Source organism: Nomascus leucogenys, chromosome 12 (assembly GCF_006542625.1).
Source record: "Nomascus leucogenys isolate Asia chromosome 12, Asia_NLE_v1, whole genome shotgun sequence".
NCBI lineage: Eukaryota > Metazoa > Chordata > Mammalia > Primates > Hylobatidae > Nomascus > Nomascus leucogenys.
Window position 1 is genome coordinate 41,225,284 of NC_044392.1, and position 18,827 is coordinate 41,244,110.

At 42.0% G+C, this 18,827-nt stretch overlaps 1 protein-coding gene across 13 annotated transcripts in view; it reads left to right on the top strand.

The window, feature by feature from the left end:
* Positions 1-18,827, top strand: part of DCAF8 (DDB1 and CUL4 associated factor 8) — a 47,974-nt gene continuing 29,147 nt past the window's right edge. For 2 of the 13 annotated variants that reach the window (XM_030824112.1, XM_030824119.1), the window contains exons 1-2: positions 1-645; positions 1,401-1,470. The gene's annotated coding sequence lies outside the window, so the exon portion shown is untranslated. Of the gene's footprint in view, positions 1,471-18,827 lie in introns of all 13 variants that reach the window. The other 11 variants (XM_030824113.1, XM_030824120.1, XM_003258696.4 and 8 more) reach the window with 8 other exon arrangements.

Genomic DNA, 18,827 nt, shown 5'->3' on the forward strand with positions numbered 1-18,827 from the left:
TTTCTGTCACAACTCTGGGAAGCCCCTAACTCGCATTTGTTTTGAGTATCACAAGGTAAGCAAGCCCGAAGAAACTACAAAAACAACTTTGCCTCTTCGGTAATGCGCAGGCGCCCCCTCGCTCTGTTTTCCGTTGGCCTTAAGCCCCGCCCCTTGTGCGTCCTTCGAAGAGGGTTGCGAGCCGTGAGCTCGCGCGACCACTCTTCCCTCAGTCTTCTCGAGCGCATCGTCGCAAACGGGGCCGGAAAGCGTGGCAGCGCAGGCGCAAGCGCAGAGCGCGGAGGCGGTGGTGGCGGCGGCCGCTGGCCAGTGTAAGATGGCGGCGGCGTTGGTGGTGGCAGTGGACGGGGCGGCTGGGCCTGGAACAGTCGGAGCAGCCGCTAGCAGAAGGATGACCCAAGACGGGAAGCGGGCTGCTGAGCCTCGCCGATTCCCGTGCTTGTAACTGCCCCAGCCGGACACCCCCCCCTCCCTTGACCTACCCGGTCTGTGTCTCGTTCCGGCTTGGCCTGCGCCCCCCCTCCGCTCCCCAGCCGGTTTCCCCTAAGGATGGGCCTGACCCATTTCCCAAGCTCTTAGCGCTCAGGTCTTTTCCTTCTGCCGACCCGAAGTCATCGCTGGGAGTACTGGTTGCCCTTTCCTCAGGTCAGCCCTTGTGTTGCCCCCAAGAGCCAGCCGCACAGTTCACAGGGACGCCTTGCTTTTGGGTGACCCATGTGTGCGCTCCTATTTCTCCCCTTAGTTGAGGGACACGGCTCGCCCCGCGTCTCCCCGTCACCTCAGGGCCACCGCGCAATGTGTCCCCCTCCCCCATCCCAAGTTCCCAGGCCCAGCACCTTGTACGGAAGGCGGAGGTCCGAGAATTCCGGAGTCGGTTGTTGTCTTGTGGTCTTGTACCCTTTGTAACATAATTCTCTTAGTTTACCTCTTCTAACTCCCAAATCTTTTAGGATATCTTAGAACGGTCCCATTTGGTCCCTGTTAGTTGGAAAGCATCTGGTGGCTTGAATTTCTGACTCATGATTGTTACTGGAGTCTCTGTAAACAAACCGGCACTAGCGCTATCACATTCTCTCCGGGATTTCCCCCCCTGCTCTGTGGCTTCTTGTTGAGAGGTTGTTTGGTTATGGTTTAGCGTTGAAAAGATTCAGGTTATCCTTTTAAATGACTTTACGTTTTATTGGAGCTGGGAGATTACTTACCTGGCTTCTAATCATCATGTTGGTTCATTTTATTTCCGTATGTGTGTGGGTTATTTGTTCAGTAATTAGAATTATATCAAGTATTCTGCTTTTAAGTAGTTTTGAGAAGGCCTAAAAATACTAAAGTGTATTCATAAATATTTTTATTATATTCAGTAGAAGACACACCTTTGCCATGTAAATTTTAACTTTTCTCAGTCCTTCAGTGAGTCTACAGACCTATTTTCTCAGGAGCTCAGCCTGGCCTTCAGTGATAAAAGGAGGAAAGGTGAGTGGGAGTTGGAGGCATTAAAATTCTTGAGTTCAAGACAGACTGCCCTGATGCTCAACTGCTGACCACTAAAGTCATAAAATTCCTACCAGTTTCCCAAAGAGTTTGAGTGTTGTTCTTGGCTTTGTTCCAACTCTGGTTGAATTACTTTTACAAGTTTAATTGTCTGTGGGCTTCTTGTCTTTCTGTCCTAAACTATTGCTGTATATCTCCGAATGACTTAAGCCTAGAAGTGAATGTGTGCCCCCTACCCCATGTCTTCTTTTCTTCTTTATTCATTTTCCTTGTATTTTTTCTTTGTGTCGATCATATTTTTTACGTTGTTAAAAACTGGAACTTAGTTTGCCTGAGTTCTGTTCAGCCTGTTGTCAAATCAGGTCTCTTCCCCTCTCACAGCTTTGGGTTGTCATCCCTTGGTATTTAGAGGAGAATATTTAGCTGCTTGTGACTAAAAGCTGGGGAGTGATGAGTGATGCTGCCTTTAGCTGGTGTCTGAGTCCAGTCTATTTCAGAATTCCGACTTTTTAGGATATAGTGGGAAATTTTTTGTAAAAAAAAAAAAAAAAATAGTGGCTGCTCTTTCTTTTGTAGCTGGTCTGAAGAATTCTTGGTTAGCAGAAGAAACATCCTGGGCATTCAGCAGCATGAGTTGGTGCCAAAAAGGGAGTCAGAACATACTTATAAATGCAGTTTTCGTGAGGCCTTCAGGTTTCTGGTAGCAGAGACTAGAGGCTCATGGCATGTGACAGAAAAGCTAAGTGACTGGAAGGTAGGCCTGGCCGATTCTTAATATCTTTATGATTTGTAGTAGGAAAAGATTGAGTGACACTGGTGAGTTTTATTCCATCTGATGACTGAATTAGAAAATGCTCATTATGGACTGGAATAAAATTATTAGTGATGGTGTATATGTGTATCCGTAAGATATAAAGAGAAAAGTACAGTCTTTAGAGATTGGACAGACTTTTAATTTAATTTTAATCTTTAAATACTAGACTAATATTTCTTAGCCATGTGACCTTGAGCAAGTTACTTAAACTTCTCTGACTCTTAATTTCCACAACTCTAAAAGTGTGATAATACCACTTACCTCCCAGGGTCATTGTTAGTATTATAGGGAATCTATTTAAAGCTCTTAGTAATCTAAGAACACGTGGTACACACTCAAAAAATGCTTTGTTTTGCACATCATTAATATAGCTTTGAATAAGTTCTACGTTAATTTATGCTTCTTTTACATTTTGCCTTAGAACACATTTTTCTGGTTAATTTTCCCAACTGATTTTTAATTGGTCAGCTTAGATGTGTCCTTTCTAAGTGCCCACCTAGAGTTGTCTTCTGAACATGAACCTCTTGGTGGGGATTCCTAACCAGAGGACAGAGAATATTAGATATTGGTGTATGTATATTTCAAAATGTATTCTTAAACATCAGTAAGTTGTTTTATTCATTGGTTACTTCTTCTTGGTCTCTCTGTTAGCACACCTGATCAGAGTTGGCCGTGTTGTAATTCTTTCCCTTTCTGCTACAATGTTGTTTGCCTCCACTGCAATTACCCTTTATACTTTCCTTTTTTACCATGAAGAGAATACATTTTTTCCTTCTTGTTGGGCTGTACAGTGATCCTCATCAACAAATTATCAAAGAACTGTATGAGGAAAAGGTCTCATTTTTTTTTTTTTTAAAGTGAATCAGGGCTAGGGAGTTAGGAATGAAGAGGTTTTTTTTTTTTTTTTTTTGACGAGTCTTGCTCTGTCACCAGGCTGGGGTGCTGTGGCGTGATCTCAGCCCACTGCAACCTCCGACTCCCTGGTTCAAGCCATTCTCCTGCCTCAACCTCCCGAGTAGCTGGGATTACAGGCGTGTGCCACCATGGCCAGCTAATTTTTGTATTTTTAGGAGAGGAGGGGTTTCACCATGTTGGCCAGGATGGTCTCGATCTCCTGACCTTGTGATCTGCCCGCCTTGGCCTCCCAAAGTGCTAGGATTACAGGTGTGAACCACCGTGCCCTGCCAAAGAGTTCTTTTTTCAGCTCCACAGCTGGACCGTCTTAATAATATGACAGCACAGATGAAGAGTTTAAAACCTTTTGTTGGGTTTTCTTTCATATCTTTTTGGCAAGGGCACATGAAAATTAAGTACTGATAATATCGCAATGAAAGCAGCTGTGTCATTCAGACCAGTGACCATTTTAGGTTTTTTTTTCTTTTTTTTGAGACGGAGTCTCACTCTGTTGCCCAGGCTGGAGTGCAGTGGCGCAATCTCGGCTCACTGCAAGCTCCGCCTCCCGGGTTCAAGCCATTCTCCTGCCTCAGCCTCCCGAGTAGCTGGGACTACAGGCGCCCACCACCATGCCCGGCTAATTTTTTTGTATTTTTAGTAGAGACGGGGTTTCACTGTGTTAGCCAGGTTGGTCTCGATCTCCTGACCTCGTGATCCGCCCACCTCGGCCTCCCAAAGTGCTGGGATTACAGGCATGAGCCACCGCGCCTGGCTGACCATTTTAGGTTTGATGAACTTTTCATTACCATCATCCAGGGTCTAAATTCTCCATTGTAAGGTCAGGATTCTCCAGGGTAGTGGTGAGGTGGGTTGAGATTGCATTTGTATCATTTGTGTTTTCATGAACTCTTTCACGAAGATCTATGTCGGGTGAAGGAAAGGTTGGGAGGAGAAAAGGAAATACTTTGAAAGAAGGATAACTTAGACTGTTTATTTCCTTATGTGCTGGGTAAGAATCCCCAGGTGACATCTATATAGAATAAATCAGTGTTTCTAGTCTGTGGACCACACTGTAAACTTTTTATCTTTCTAAAGTTTTTTTTTTATTTATGATTTTTGTAGAGATAGGGTCTCACTTTGTTGCCTAGGCTGGTCTCAAACTCCTGGGCTCAAGTGATCTTCCCACCTCAGCTGAGTAGCTGGGACCACAGGCATATCACCATACCTAGCTAATTTTTGGTGGTTTTTTTTGTTTTGTTTTGTTTTTAAAGAGATGAAGTCTTACTTGCCCAGCTGGTCTCAAGTGATGCTCCCATCTTGGCCTCCCAAAGTGCTGGGATTACAGGCATAGCCACAGCACCCAGCTTGAAGATATTTTTATATTTCCAGGGTTTTAGGTGTTTACTTAAGAATTGTGACATCTTATTAGGTAGTATTCCTAGGATGGTTGGAGTGGGAGGCTAAGAATGCTTGTGACCTTTTAGTTCCCACCACCAACCTCTTAAAGTGCAGTCTCTTTATTTATTTTTGAAACAGGATCTCATTCTGTCACCTAGGGTGGAGTGCAGTGGCACCATCATGGCTCACTGCAACCTCGACCTCTTGGGCTTAGGTGATTCTCCCATCTCAGCCTCTTGAGTAGCTGGGACTACAGGTGCATGCCACCGTACCTGGCTAATTTTTGCATTTTTTGTAAAGATGAAGTTTCACCATATTGCCCAGGCTGGTCTCGAACCCCTGGGCTCAAGCAGTCCTTCTGCCTCAGCCTCCTAGAGTGCTGGGATTACAGGCGTGAGCCCCTGCACCCTGCTAAGTGCAGCCAATTAAATGTATAACAGTCTGCCAGGTTGAGTGTGGCTGGCTCATGGCTGTAATCCCAGCACTTTTGGGAGGCCAAGGTGGGAGGATCACTTGAGCCTAGTTGTTCAAGTCCAGCCTAGGCAATATTGAGACCTCGTCCCTACAAAAAGTTAAAAAAAAGCCAAGCATGGGGCAAGTACTTGCAGTCCCATCTCCTTGGGAGGCTGAGGTGGGAGGATCGTTTGAGTCCAGGAGGTAGAGGCTGCAGTGAGCTGAGATTGCGCCACTGCAGTTTAGTGGGCAACAGAGCGAGACCTGGTCTCAAAAAAAAAGAATCAGTCCCAGTGCCATGGTCCTTAGTGTTGAGTAGGACCAACCTAAGACAGAAGCTTGTCTACAGAGAGCTGAAAGAAAGCAGCCTCTTTGTTGCCAGTTTAAAACAATACTGGCATTTTAAAAGCAAACAGACTCTAGTAGGAGACATTGTATAGAAGCGCACCCTGTTGTGAAAGACTGGGATCTTGAGTTTCGTGCTCTAAGTCTTGTATTCTATCAGGTGAGTTATAGGCTTTTAAAATCATAAAGTGACTATTAAAATGCTTTCAGTAGATAGATTCATTACTCCATTATTTCTGCTGTATAAAAGTTTATTCTAAACATGTCTAGGAAATATCCAGATTATAAAAGAGAAATAACGGTATCCAAACAGGAATTTTTATTGCATAACATTGGTGTTAGAGTTAGTTTTTAAGTCTCTGAGATTGAATTAGCTTTTTTTTTTTTTTTAAAGCAGATTATCAGTGAGCTAAGATAATCTGTTTACCCTCACTTATTTGGAACGCAGGCAACTGAATTAATTGAATCAGCAATAGGCATGGGGTAGTGACTTTGTATATTTTCATTTTAGAGCCAAAAGCCAGTGAGTTTTAGATTAGCTTTATAGTAATATTAAAAACTTCATCTTTTATTTTTACAAATGTACCCAAGAAACGTCACTGCTGTTAAAATCAGTCAGAAAAGGAGGCTACTTGCTCTTTATTGATTTAGTCATTCTGCTCTTGGAGTGAGTAGAAAGTCTTTGAAAGCTTTTCAAAAATTAGTGAGTGATGAATTTTATGAATTAGTCACTTCTTTGTAGCAGTTTTTTTTATCTCTACCTCTACAGGACATAGTTCCTGGGCCAGAAGCCAGATTTCTCAAGTACCACCTAACCCCAGGAATGTGTTACGATACAGATAAATTAATGAACGGAGGCTGCCTTGAGGTTGCCAATAGAGCATTGGGGAGTAATTAATATGACAAAGATGGCACCTTATTAATGAAATACATTAATAGTATGTCTAGTGGGTTGGGTCATTGCAAACATTTTAGATTAGATATTTGCTGTTTATCCTCTGAAGATACTGTTTAAGGAAGTCTGGCCAAGTTCTAAAGTGAAGCATACATATTTGCCTCACGTGCCATTTTTTTTTTTCTTCCTGGTTTTTTCTTAGCCATCTGGAAAGCTGCTATAGGGTTTACCTCTAATGGTAGTCAAGTGACTGTGTTCCTCTGGTGTACTTTAATCATTGCCATATTACCAGGTATGTTTTGTTAACCTTACTTAGGATCCAACATTAGACCCTTTCTTCTAATGTAACCTATAGGAAGGCACTTCTTGATGTTTTAAGCCTCTCTTTAATGTTTTATTGTAAGTTGTACCTTGGGAGCATCATTTTTTCATCTTAAATCCTCTCTAAGAAAAATTTGAAATATAAATGGCAAAAACTGTTAATGGCAACAGACTTCTGATGTAAACGTAAATTGAGATGGAAACAAAATGAAAAGTAGATTTCCCTAAGAATTAGTTAAATTGAAGTAAATGGTCCTGGATGTTTTTATAGAAAGTTCTCTTAGCCAGGTGCAGTGGCATGTACCTGTAATCCCAACTACTCGGGGGGCTGAGTTGGGAGGACTGCTTGAGCCCAGGAGTTTCAGGCTGGCAACATAGCAAGACCTTGTCTCTTTAAAAAAAAAAAAAAAAAAAAAAAAAAAAAAGTTGCTTAGTTCTGCTGCTGGAAATTAACACTTAAGGGTTAAAGTGCATTCCTGACATAGTCTGAAATACTATTATTAGAATTAAAGCCAGAGGCCATGCACGGTGGCTTACATCTGTAATCCCAACATTTTGGGAGGCCGAGACGGGTGGATCACCTGAGGTCAGGAGTTCGAGACCAGCCTGGCCAACATAGCAAAACCCTGTCTCTACTAAAAATACAAAAATTAGCCAGCTGCAGTGGCATGCACCTGTAGTCCCAGCTATTTGGGAGGCTGAGGCAGGAGAATTGCTTGAACCCAGAAGGCAGAGGTTGCAGTGAGCCAACGTCATACCACTGTACTCCAGCCTGGGTGACAGAGTGAGACCCTGTCTCAAAAAAAAAAAAAAAAAAAGGAATTAAAGCCAGTAAACTGTAAACACTGGGCATTTTATGTTACTAACAGGGAGAGAAGGCATTAATTCAAAGAAGGAACAAAGTTCCTTATTCATAGTTTGAATCCTCATCATTATCCATGGTGATTGCTTTGCAGTCTTCCATCTTGGGTATCCTCAGAACCTTTAAGAGGGAGAAGAGGCCAGGTGTGGTGGTTCATGCCTATAATCCCAGCACTTTGGAGGCCAAGGTAGGAGGATTACTTGAGCTCAGGAGTTTTAGACCACTCGGCAAGATAGTGAGACTCCGTCTCCACAATAATAATAGTAAAAAAAATCTATTTTAAAAATTAGGGAGAAAAACTTAGGGAGGCTTATATCGTGGGTTCCTGGGTAGATTGCCTTACTGCAGTTCGTAGAACATGAATACTTGAAAGAAGGTATTAACGGAGCTCTCTGAATTCTTTAAAACACCAGAGAGAAAGGGTAAGCAGATTTCATAGACTTGGAACTGTGTCCTATATTATATACGATGTTTGGAGAATCATTGCTGAGTGGTAAAGAAGTCCAGGCTTTTCTAGGAAATGTAGTCTGGTATAGAGATGGGAAACTAGAAAAATAATATAAATGCCTACTATGTACAAACAGGCTCTTAGCATACGTTATCTTTAATCCTCTAAATTCCTGCAGGGTGGTAATATTATCCCATTTTACAAAAGAAAAACTCAAAAGCAGGTGGTAGAGGTAGAATTCAAACCCAGGTCTGTTTGACACCAAAGCCCTTTTCTTTCTTTCATAACACATGCCATCTTTAAAAACAGGACTTTTCTTTTTTCTTTTTTTTTTCTTTTTAGATGGAGTCTTTGTCACTAGGCTGTAGTGCAGTGGCGTGATCTTGGCTCACTGAAACCTTCCCCTCTCGGGTTCAAGCAGTCTTCCTGCCTCAGCCTCCGAGTAGCTAAGACTACAGGCGCATGCCACCATGCCCAGCTAATTTTTGTATTTTTAGTAGAAACGGGGTTTTACCATGTTGGCCAAGATGGTCTTGATCTCTTGACCTCATGATCCGCCCGGCCTGGCCTCCTAAAGTGTGGGGATTACAGGTGTGAGCCATGGTACCTGGCCAAAAAAAAAAAAAAAAAAAAAAAACAGGGCTTTTCAAAGCCAAGTGATGAAGCTGAAAGGTAGAATTAAATATTTCTTATAAACATATGTATATAAATTATTCAAATGACAGTAGGAATAAAAACATTTTTGCATTGTTTAGACATAGTTATGCTATATTGGTAAGCTACTGAGTTTTTTAAGAAAACAATTTTTTTTTTGTTTGAGACAGAGTTTCGTTCTTTGGCCCAGGCTGGAGTGCAGTGGCACAATCTTGGGCTCACTGCAACCTCTGCCTTCCAGTTTCATGCTATTCTCCTGCCTCAGTCTCCCCAGTAGCTGGGATTACAGGCATGCACCACCACACCTAGCTTATTTTTGTATTTTTAGTAGAGACGGGGCTTCACCATGTTGGCCAGGCTGGTCTCAAACTCCTGACCTCGTGATCCACCTGCCTCGGCCTCCCAAAGTGTTGGGATTACAGGCATGAGCCACCGCATCCGTCCCAGGAAATAATTTTTATAGACTTAAGAGATAGCTGAATCCTAGTGTTTTATGATTATTTACTAGAGAGAAAATGAGCGTTCCATTCAATCTCTGAGATAATTCCAGGGAAAAAGCTGTTCTGACTCTTACAGCCTTTTGACAGTATACTGTTCTCTGTATTTTTTGGAAGCATGAACTATCCTCCTTACCTTCTTGGTTTTTTTGTTTGTTTTTCTAAGACAGGGACTTGCTCTGTCACCCAGGCTGGAGTGCAGTGACCCGATCACAGTTCACTGCAATCTCGACCTCTGGGACTCCAGTGATCCTCCCACTTCAGCCTCCCAAGTAGCTGGGACTACAGATGTACACCAACACACCCTGCTATTTTTTTTTTTTTTTTTTTTTTTTGTGATGGAGTCTCACCCTGTCACCCAGGCTGGAGTGCAATGGCGCGATCTTGGCTCACTGCAACCTTTGCCTCCCAGGTTCAAGTGATTCTCCTGCCTCAGCCTCCCGAGTAGCTGTAATCACAGGCGTATGCCACCATGTGTGGCTAATTGTTGTATTTTTAGTAGAGACAGGGTTTCACCATGTTGGCCAGGCTTGTCTCAAACTCCTGACCTCAGGTGATCCACCTGCCTCAGCCTCCCAAAGTGCTGGGATTACCAGCGTCACTTAGGCGTCAGCCACTGTGCGCGGCCTAATTTTTAAATTTTTTGTAGAGACAAGGTCTCCCAATGTTGGTCTCAAATTCCTGGGCTCAAGCGATCCTCCAGCCTTGGCCTCCCAAAGTGCTGGGATTACAGGCATGAGTCACTGCGCCCAGCCTGTCCTCACCTTGAAACCTTTTTATTCTTGACTTCCACATATTTAATTTTGATTATTCGTTCTTCTCAATTTTTCTCTCTGGTCTCCTTTCTCTTCTCTAAGGATAAGTATTCCTCAAGATTCTTCCCTTGAACTTCCTCTCCCAGAGCCTTCTTAGGTACCTAATTGTTTGTTTTAGTGAGGTATGATTTACAAGGTGTTTGATTTTGAAGTTTCTCTGTACAGATAATTCACAAGTCTGTATCTCTGGCCTTACTTTATTTAAGTTCCAAACTTAAATTTGTCACTACCTTCCTAACATGTCGGCTTGGATTTTAAATTTATTCAGAATAATTTCTCATCCCACCTGCCAGCTTCTCATTTGTGTCACTTGATTTTCTCTGGGCGTCAGACTAAGAACTTGTCTTTCTTAACTCAGCTTTGTAACTGCTTATTGAGTTAAACATTATCTACCTTTACAGTGATTCTCATGTTGCTCCCTTTTTAATTCCCTTTGCCATCAACCCAAGACAGCCCTCATTACTTCTTATCTTGGCAACTATAATAGCTTTTAAACTTGTTTCTCTTTCCTTTTCCTTCATTTCAGTCCATCTTATTATCTTTGACAAAATAATTCCTCTGATTGCCTGACAGCACCCCCGCAACAACAAAGCTTTTATTATACTTCTTAACTAATCAACTATACCTTACCATCTAGCCAAAGTAGACTGCCCGTATATGTTTCTTGACTGTGTCAGGTTTTTAACCTCCATATCTTTTCTTGCTCTGGTCCTGTGGAATGTCTTTCTCAACTCTACCCATTGAAATCCTGCCTGTCTTTTAAAGCCCATCTTAAAAGCTAATTTTCCATGGAAGTGTTTCCTTTCTCCCTGAAACTAAAGATAATCTTTTCCTCTGTTCAGCCACAACAGCGTTCTATTTATCTTTTTAAAAAATAATATTGATACTTTTATCTTTTGTGTCACTCATTTTTCCTAATTGATTAATTGGCTACAAAGGGGATTGTGACTGCCTTGTTTATATTTGTAGCTTCTATATTGCCCGGTACCAATGCTGTTGTGTAACAGCATGTTTGCTTACAGATAGGCCACTGGGTGGTGCCAGAGGCTTGTGATTTGTATAAAAATGAGTAGCCTAGACTCCAGCTAGAGTCTATGTGCTAGAGCCTCTCTGCAGTTGGGTTGTTTGTACTGTCAAATCTTCAGCACAGTAGTAATAGAGATTAATTTTCCTGTTACAGAAACATTCAGTTTCTTTCTGCTCATCTGTCCAGCCTACCAGAGGAGACAGTGTCATATGTTCAACCCCTCCAAGTACTTAATAGAAAATAGCCCAGAACTAAAGTCCTACATACCATAAACATGCTTTATATAATGAATTTCAGCCTCTTTCGGGTCATCCTTTGAGTTTCAGTGCCTGAGGTTCTCTGATTAATAAACACTATACTGCCAGGTGCAGTGGCTCGTGCCTGTAATCTCAAGCATTTTGTGAGGCCAAGGAAGGTGGATCACTTGAGTCCAGGAGTTCGAGACCAGCCTGGGCAACACGTTCCCCACCGCCATCTCTACAAAAAAATACAAAAAATTTAGCTGAGTGTGGCAGTATGCACCTGTAGTCCCAGCTACTGGAGGGGCTGAGGTGGGAGCATCACTTGAGCCTGGGAGATCGAGGCTGCAGTGAGCTGAGATCATATTACTACATTCCAGCCTGGACAACAGCAAGACCCTGTCTTAAAAAAAAAAAAAAAATCTGCAAAATCACTATGCTATTAGAGTGTGGCAGGCAGTAGGAGTCAGGAAAGTAGGCTTGGAGAAGTAAGTGTTTCTTGTGAAGGAGAAATATTAAGAAAAGTAAAATAAAGTTAAAATGAGCCATTTCATCTTGGAAACAAAAATTGGAGGTGGAGAAAGTAGAACTAGTTGATACCAGATGGACTGTGGGACCTGGAAAAGCAAATTTGTACTTTGGATGGAGATCAACCCTGAACAGCTGCTCATTTATGAGTGGTATGGGACATCTGTCCTCCCAAGAGAAACTTGGGACTGTGTGGCTCTCTCTCTTAATAATAATTGAAGTATTTTCTCATCACCTTCTAGTTTCAGAGGAAATTCTAAAACCTTGTCTCATTTAAATATGGGTGTTTATGTAGGAGAGTTGGGCACTTGAGTAGCAGAATGAGACAGGCACTGGTTTGAGAGAATGCTGGGATTATATAAACCATGAGATTTGACAGACTGAGTTCAGGTCTTAGTAAAGGGATCAAGGACAATAATAATATTTACATGTTGATGTTTTGATAGGGCTTAAGGTAAGGTAGTTGTCAGACCAGTGTTCATAGACCCTAAACACCAAAGGATTTAAAATGAACTTCAGAGAAATTAAAAAAAAATAAAGAGCATAAACATACAAATTAATAGTACAACCAGAAGAACAACTTTGAGCTACTTAAATTTCTGCTATTCTTAGTTATCACCGAGACAATAGGGTTGTAGACTTTTTGTGTATTTAGGATTCATCTTGCCATTAATGTGGTCGCTGATAAATCACACAGGCAGTCTTGGTTGCAGCAAAAATCCTTTCAGCACTTTCGTTTTCAAGTGAGAAGTCTGGACATTATGCTCTCATTTGCTATGATATATTGACCATTTTTGTCAACTTCTGTTAATCACAGCCTTGAGAATTTAGTGTTTTTAATGGTATTATGTCATTTAACAATTTGCATGATTTTCCCCCATCACTCTTCTCTCATCCTCTCTTTTTTTTTTTTTTGAGACAGAGTTTCGCTCTTGTTGCCCAGGCTGGAGTGCAATGGCGTGATCTTGGCTCACCGCAACCTCCGCCTTCCAGGTTCAGGCGATTCTCCTGCCTCAGCCTCCCAAGTAGCTGGGATTACAGGCATGCACTACCACGCCCGGCTAATTTTTTTGTACTGTTAATAGGGATGGGGTTTCTCCGTGTTGGTCAGGCTGGTCTCGAACTCCTGACCTCAGGTGATCTGCCCTCCTTGGCCTCCCAAAGTGTTGGGATTACAGGCGTGAGCCACTGCGCCAGCCTGCATTCTCTCTTTTTAGGCCACATTTATTAAGGTATAATTTATATACAGTAAAATTTATCCTTTTTTGAGTTGGCCTATTCTTTTAATTCTGACAAAGGCATAGTTACGTAACACCACCGTGATTGGGGCATGGAACATTTCCATCATTCCAAAAAGTTTTCTCATGCCCTTTTGTAGTCAGTTTCATTCCCCTACCCCCAAGCCCTGGCAATCCCTGATCCCTCTATTCCTATAGTTTTGTCTTTTCCAGAAAGTACTGTAAGTGGAATCATACATTGTATAGCTGTTTGAGTCTGAATTATTGCACTTACCATAACATACTTGAGATCTGTCCATGTTGTTGCTTCTATCAATAGTTCATTCCTTTTTATTGCTCAGTAGTATCCCATTGTGTGGACCTACCACAATTTGTTTATCCATGACCCAGTTGAAGAACATTTGTTTCCAGTTTTTTGATGAATTTAAGTAAAACTATTAAAACATTCACCTACAGGGTATTTTTAATTTGTGGACATACATTTTCCTTCTTATTTATTTTATTTATTTATTTTTAAAGATGGAGTATTGCTGTGTTACTCAGGCTGTTCTTTAATTCCTGGGCTCAAGCGATCCTCCCACCTCAGCCTCCCAAATTGCTGGGATAACAGGTCTGAGCCTCTTTTTTCTTGTATAAATTCCTAAAGCTGAAGTGGGATTCCTGAGTTGTATGATAAGTGTATATTTAACTTCATAAGAAACTGCCAAATTGCTTTTTTCAAAATAACTATACTGTTTTGCATTTCTAGTAACAGTGTATATGAGTTGTAGTTGCTCTACTTCTTGTTAGTACTTAATAAAGTAAATTTTTGTTATTTAAACAATTTTTGACCATTCTAATAAGTGTTTAATGGATTCTCATTGTGGTTTTAATTTGTATTTTCCTAATTATTAATAATGTTGAGGATCTTTTCAAGGGATTATTATTTACAGTACTTTTTTTTGTTTGTTTTTGAGTTGGAGTCTCTCTCTGTTGCCCAGGCTGGGGTGCAATGGTGCGATCTCAGCTCACTTGCAACCTCTGCCTCCTAGGTTCAAGCGATTCTCCTGCCTCAGCCTCCTGAGTAGCTGGGACTACAGGCATGTGCCACCACCCCCAGCTAATTTTGTATTTTAATAGAGATGGGGTTTTACCACGTTGGTCAGACCAGCCTCGAATTCCTGACCTCAGGTGATCCGCCTGCCTCGGCCTCCCAAAGTGCTGGGATTACAGGTGTGAGGCACCACACCCACCCTCTTTTTTTTTGAGATGGTGTCACTCTATTGCCTAGACTGGAGTGCAGTGAGTAGCAGGATCATAGCTCACTGCAGCCTTGAACTCCTAGACTTAAGTGATCCTCCCACCTCAGTCTTCCAAAGTGTTGGGATTACAGGTATGAGCCACCACATCTGGCTTGTGATAATTATTTAGTTGTGACAGTTTTTTTTTTTTTTTTTTTTTTTTTGAGATGGAGTCTTGCTCTGTCACCTGGCTAGAATGCAGTGGCGCGATCGCAGCTCACTGCAACCTCCTCCTCCCTAGTTGCTGGGATTACAGGCACGCGCCATCACGCCTGCCTAATTTTTTTGTGTTTTAGTAAAGACGGGGTTTCAGTATGTTGGTCAAGATGGTCCCAATCTCCTGACCTCGTGATCTGCCCACCTCGGCCTCCCAAAGTGATGGGATTACAGGCGTGAGCCTCTGCGTCCCGGCCCTGGCCCATTGCAACAGTTTTAAAGTATATTCTGGTTACTGTCCTTGATCAAATATGTGTTTTGTAGATACTTTCTGCCAGTCTGTAGCTTGTCTTTGCATTGTTGTAACAGTATCTCTTGGAGATATTTTATTATTATTTTTTTTTTTAGATGGAGTCTCTCTTTGTCACTCAGGCTGGAGTGCAGTGGTACTATCTTGGCTCACTGCAACCTCCACCTCCCAGGTTCAAGCGATTCTCTTGTCTCAGCCTCCCCAGTAGCTGGGACTACAGGCATGTGCCACCACGCCCGGCTAATTTTTGTATTTTTAGTAGAGATGGAGTTTCACCATGCTGGCCAGGCTGATCTCGAACTCCTGACCTTAGGTGATCCACCTGCCTTGGCCTCCCAAAGTGCTGGGATTACAGGCCTGAACCACCGCTCAGATTTATCAGAATTTATTAATTTTGATAAATCCAACTGATTAATTTTTTTGTATGTGCTTTTTGTGTCCTATCCTAAGAAATTGTTGCCTAACCCAAGGTCACAGAGATTATTTTCTTTGTTTTCTTCTGGAAGTTGTATTGTTTTAAGTTATATTTAGGTCTGTGATTCATTTTGAGTTAGCTTTTGTATATTGTACAATGTATGGATTGAGGTTCTTTAGTTTTTTTCTTTTGGCAGTTGAATGTTCAGTTATTCTGGTACAAGTCAAGCATCCCAAATTAAAAAATCTGAAATCTAAAATGCTTTGAAATCTGAAACTTTTTGAATGCCAGCTTGATGCTCAAAGGAAATACTCGTTGGAGCATTTTGGATTTTGAATTTTCTGATTTGAGACGCTCAACAGGTATATTGCAAATATTCAAAAATTTGAAACACTTCTGGCCCCAAGCATTTTGGGTAAGAGGACAAGGGATACGTAGTCTCTTATGCTGATCTTTCATCATATTAGAGGAAAAGAGCAGCCTGGGTAGTTTTAAACAAGAGACACTTGGTATCTCTTTTACAAAGTACTCTTATCCAGTGTATTAAAGTCTTTCTGCCTGGTTTTTAGTTAATATTTTGTCATGTAATTGGTTAAAAATTTAAGGCTTTATTCTTATTAAGACAAGAAAAATCTAGGTCACTGGAATTTCTTAGGGAAATTAAAATGGCACCTGGGTCTTTTTTCCTCACCCTCTAGTGGGTTACTCTTTAACCTTCAGTTTGGCAGGGGTTATGGTTATTTTTAGAGTACAAGCAGTGGAGCTAATCTAATTAAACTCCAACTACCTGGGACAGTGAGCTCATCAGCTTTTCCAACCTCAGCAAGATTAGCTTTGGACTAGATTTTACATGAAAGTCGATCAAAGTAAAAATAGTGGATTTGTTGGAAATACAGTGAAAAGTGAAGAAGATAGTTTGGATTTGGATCAAATATGTTCTCTGCAGACCACAGTTTATAGAGTTAAGACTGTATTCTTTGGTGATGGAAAAGATTTTTTATTTTTTTGGAGTCTGTGTCTTGCTCTGTCATCCAGGCTGGAGAGAAGTGGTATAATCACAGCTCACTGCAGCCTCAACTTAATGTGGCTCATGTGATCCTTCCACCTCAGCGCCACCCCAAGTAGCTGGGACTACAGGCATATGCCTGACTGATTTTTTTCTTTCTGTAGCGACGGGGGTCTTCCTATGTTGCCCAGGCTGGTCTCCAACTCCTGCCTCGGCCTCCCAATGTGCTGGGATTACAGGCATGAGCTGCCGTGCCTGGCTGGAAAAGATTTTTCAGTGGCTCCTATACTTGACATCTAGGGCACAGCATCTCTGCCTCCTTGACTGATTGATAGAGACAAGGGTCTCACAGTTCTGCCCAGGCTGGTCTTGAATTCCTGAGCTCAAGCAGTCCTTTCTCAGCCTTCTGAGTAGCTGTGATTACAGGTGCATGCCACACCTGTGAGCATCAGGTTCCTGCTCAAAGTTTTCACTCATAGAGGTTCGTAATCAAAGTTTGGAGACCACTGCTCTAGAGTATCCTTCTCCAGAAATTTTGACATTCAATTCTACTTACCTTTATCATCTGTGCACATGTATTTTCTAGAGCAATTATGAGTCAAAAGTTCAGGCAGTCTGGGCTCCTGTGGGAGTTGATGCTTGGTTTTGAGAGAGGTTCTCTGGAGCTGCTTTTCAATTCTCTGGGAGTAGATAATAGTGGGGTGAAACATATGGTAAAGAGTTTTGATTATGGAGGTGGGAAAACATCAGATCTGTTCTTCATGTTACACTGATCTGCTTATTACCTTAGTTTTAAAATTTTTTTTTTTTTTTTGAGACAGTTTCGCTCTTGTTGCCCAGGCTGGAGTGCAATGGCGCGATCTCGGCTCACCGCAACCTCCACCTCCCAGGTTCAAGCGATTCTCCTGCCTCACCCTCCCTAGTAGCTGGGATTACAGGCATGTGCCACCATGCCCGGCTAATTTTGTATCTTTAGTAGAGACAAGGTTTCTCCATGTTGCTCAGGCTGGTCTCGAACTCCTGACCTCAGGTGGTCCGCCCTCCTCGGCCTCCCAAAGTGCTGGGATTAATCTTAACAAAGTAGTGCATTTTCCCCACTTGATAGGAATTAATATAATTTTAAACTCTAGATGGAGAAGATAGGCTCCTATTCTAAAGAATATAAACAAGGACTGTTGAGAGGGAAAAACAAGTGCTGTGTGAGGAATGCTATACAAAACTGTCTACCTCAAAAAGGAGGAAAACAAAATGCATTGCAAACAGCTCCTCACTATTTTTCTTCATGTTGCTTCACATATTTGTTTTTTGTTGCCATTGTCTTTCATCATCATCCTTCCAGGTGTCCTTTCCTGAAGTTCAGTCAGCTTCAGCCCCACTCTTACAGTATTTCTATTCCCACCTTGGCCTATTATGAACAATCTTTGGGCTACTGTCTCTTGACAGAGGATACTTTTAATGAAGCAGCTTAGATTTCTGTAGAGGGTAGTGGGGGAAAGGATAAGGATGAGGCTGCTTCTGGAATAATTGTCATGGGAATGAAAGGGCTGTTGAAAGATTAGAGGCCAGTGTGCCTGGGTACAAGGACTGGGGTCATAATTATACTTTGTCTTTTACTAGTGCCTTTTGTCCAAGTCACTGAAAGGGCTTAACAAAATTCTGATTTGAATAATATTATTCTTTGCTCTTTGGAATTTACTGGAGGTGGCAGTGAGGCTCTGAAAAAAATATGAATGTTTTATAGTGGCATAAAAGGAAATGAGTTAGATACCCTGATTTCTTGTTGAGAAAAGATGAGTCTGGTGAAAGCTGGTGCTGTTAGGTGAAACGATGTCTGCCATTATATGAAATGGGATGAGATGGTTTAATGGAAATGTTGCCCTTTTCTTCCCCACCTTTGTCTTTGTGCTTAGAGACTCTGGCTGTTAGTCCTAAGAGAAACAAAACAACTTAAGCTTCTTTCCTAGGGATAGGGTGCTCCTGATTTCTAGTTTCAGCTCTATAATCCTTAGTATCTGTGCCTTTAATAAGTTTGAAGTTAGTTGGGCCGGGCGTGGTGGCTCATGCCTGTAATCCCAGCACTTTGGGAGGCCGAGGCGGGCGGATCACTCAGGAGATCGAGACCATCCTGGCTAACACAGTGAAACCCCATCTCTACTAAAAATACAAAAAGTCAGGCGTGGTAGCGGGCGCCTGTAGTCCCAGCTACTTGGGAGGCTGAGGCAGGAGAATGGTGTGAACCCAGGAGGCGGAGCTTGCAGTGAGCCTAGATCGCGCCACTGCACTCCAGCCTGGGCGACAGAGTGAGACTCTGTCTCAAAAAAAAAAGAAATAATAATAATAGGTTTGAAGTTAGTCATCTGAGTGAACAGAAAGCTCAGTCTCTTCCCCCAAGAGCTTGATTTCTTCTATCTGTTGATTTGTGTGTAAAATGATATTCAGAATCTGACCCACCTCTTTATGTTATAAAAACAAGTGTTGTATGGAGTTTGAGGATACATATGTCACTTATTTACATTGGAAGATTCTTGCTTAGGGGGCAATGCTGAAGTTAGCTTTGTGTATTGAGTTGAGACTCTTGGCTTGCAGTACCTGTCATTTGATATGTGCCTGCTGTTCCAGGATTTATTTTAGTTCCCACTTTCTCATCTGAAAAATCACTGCCAGTTACTCAATGAGTGAAGTAAAGAGATGGCACTTGACCTCCCCAAAAATATGTCATTATATGGATTTTAAACATAGGGAAG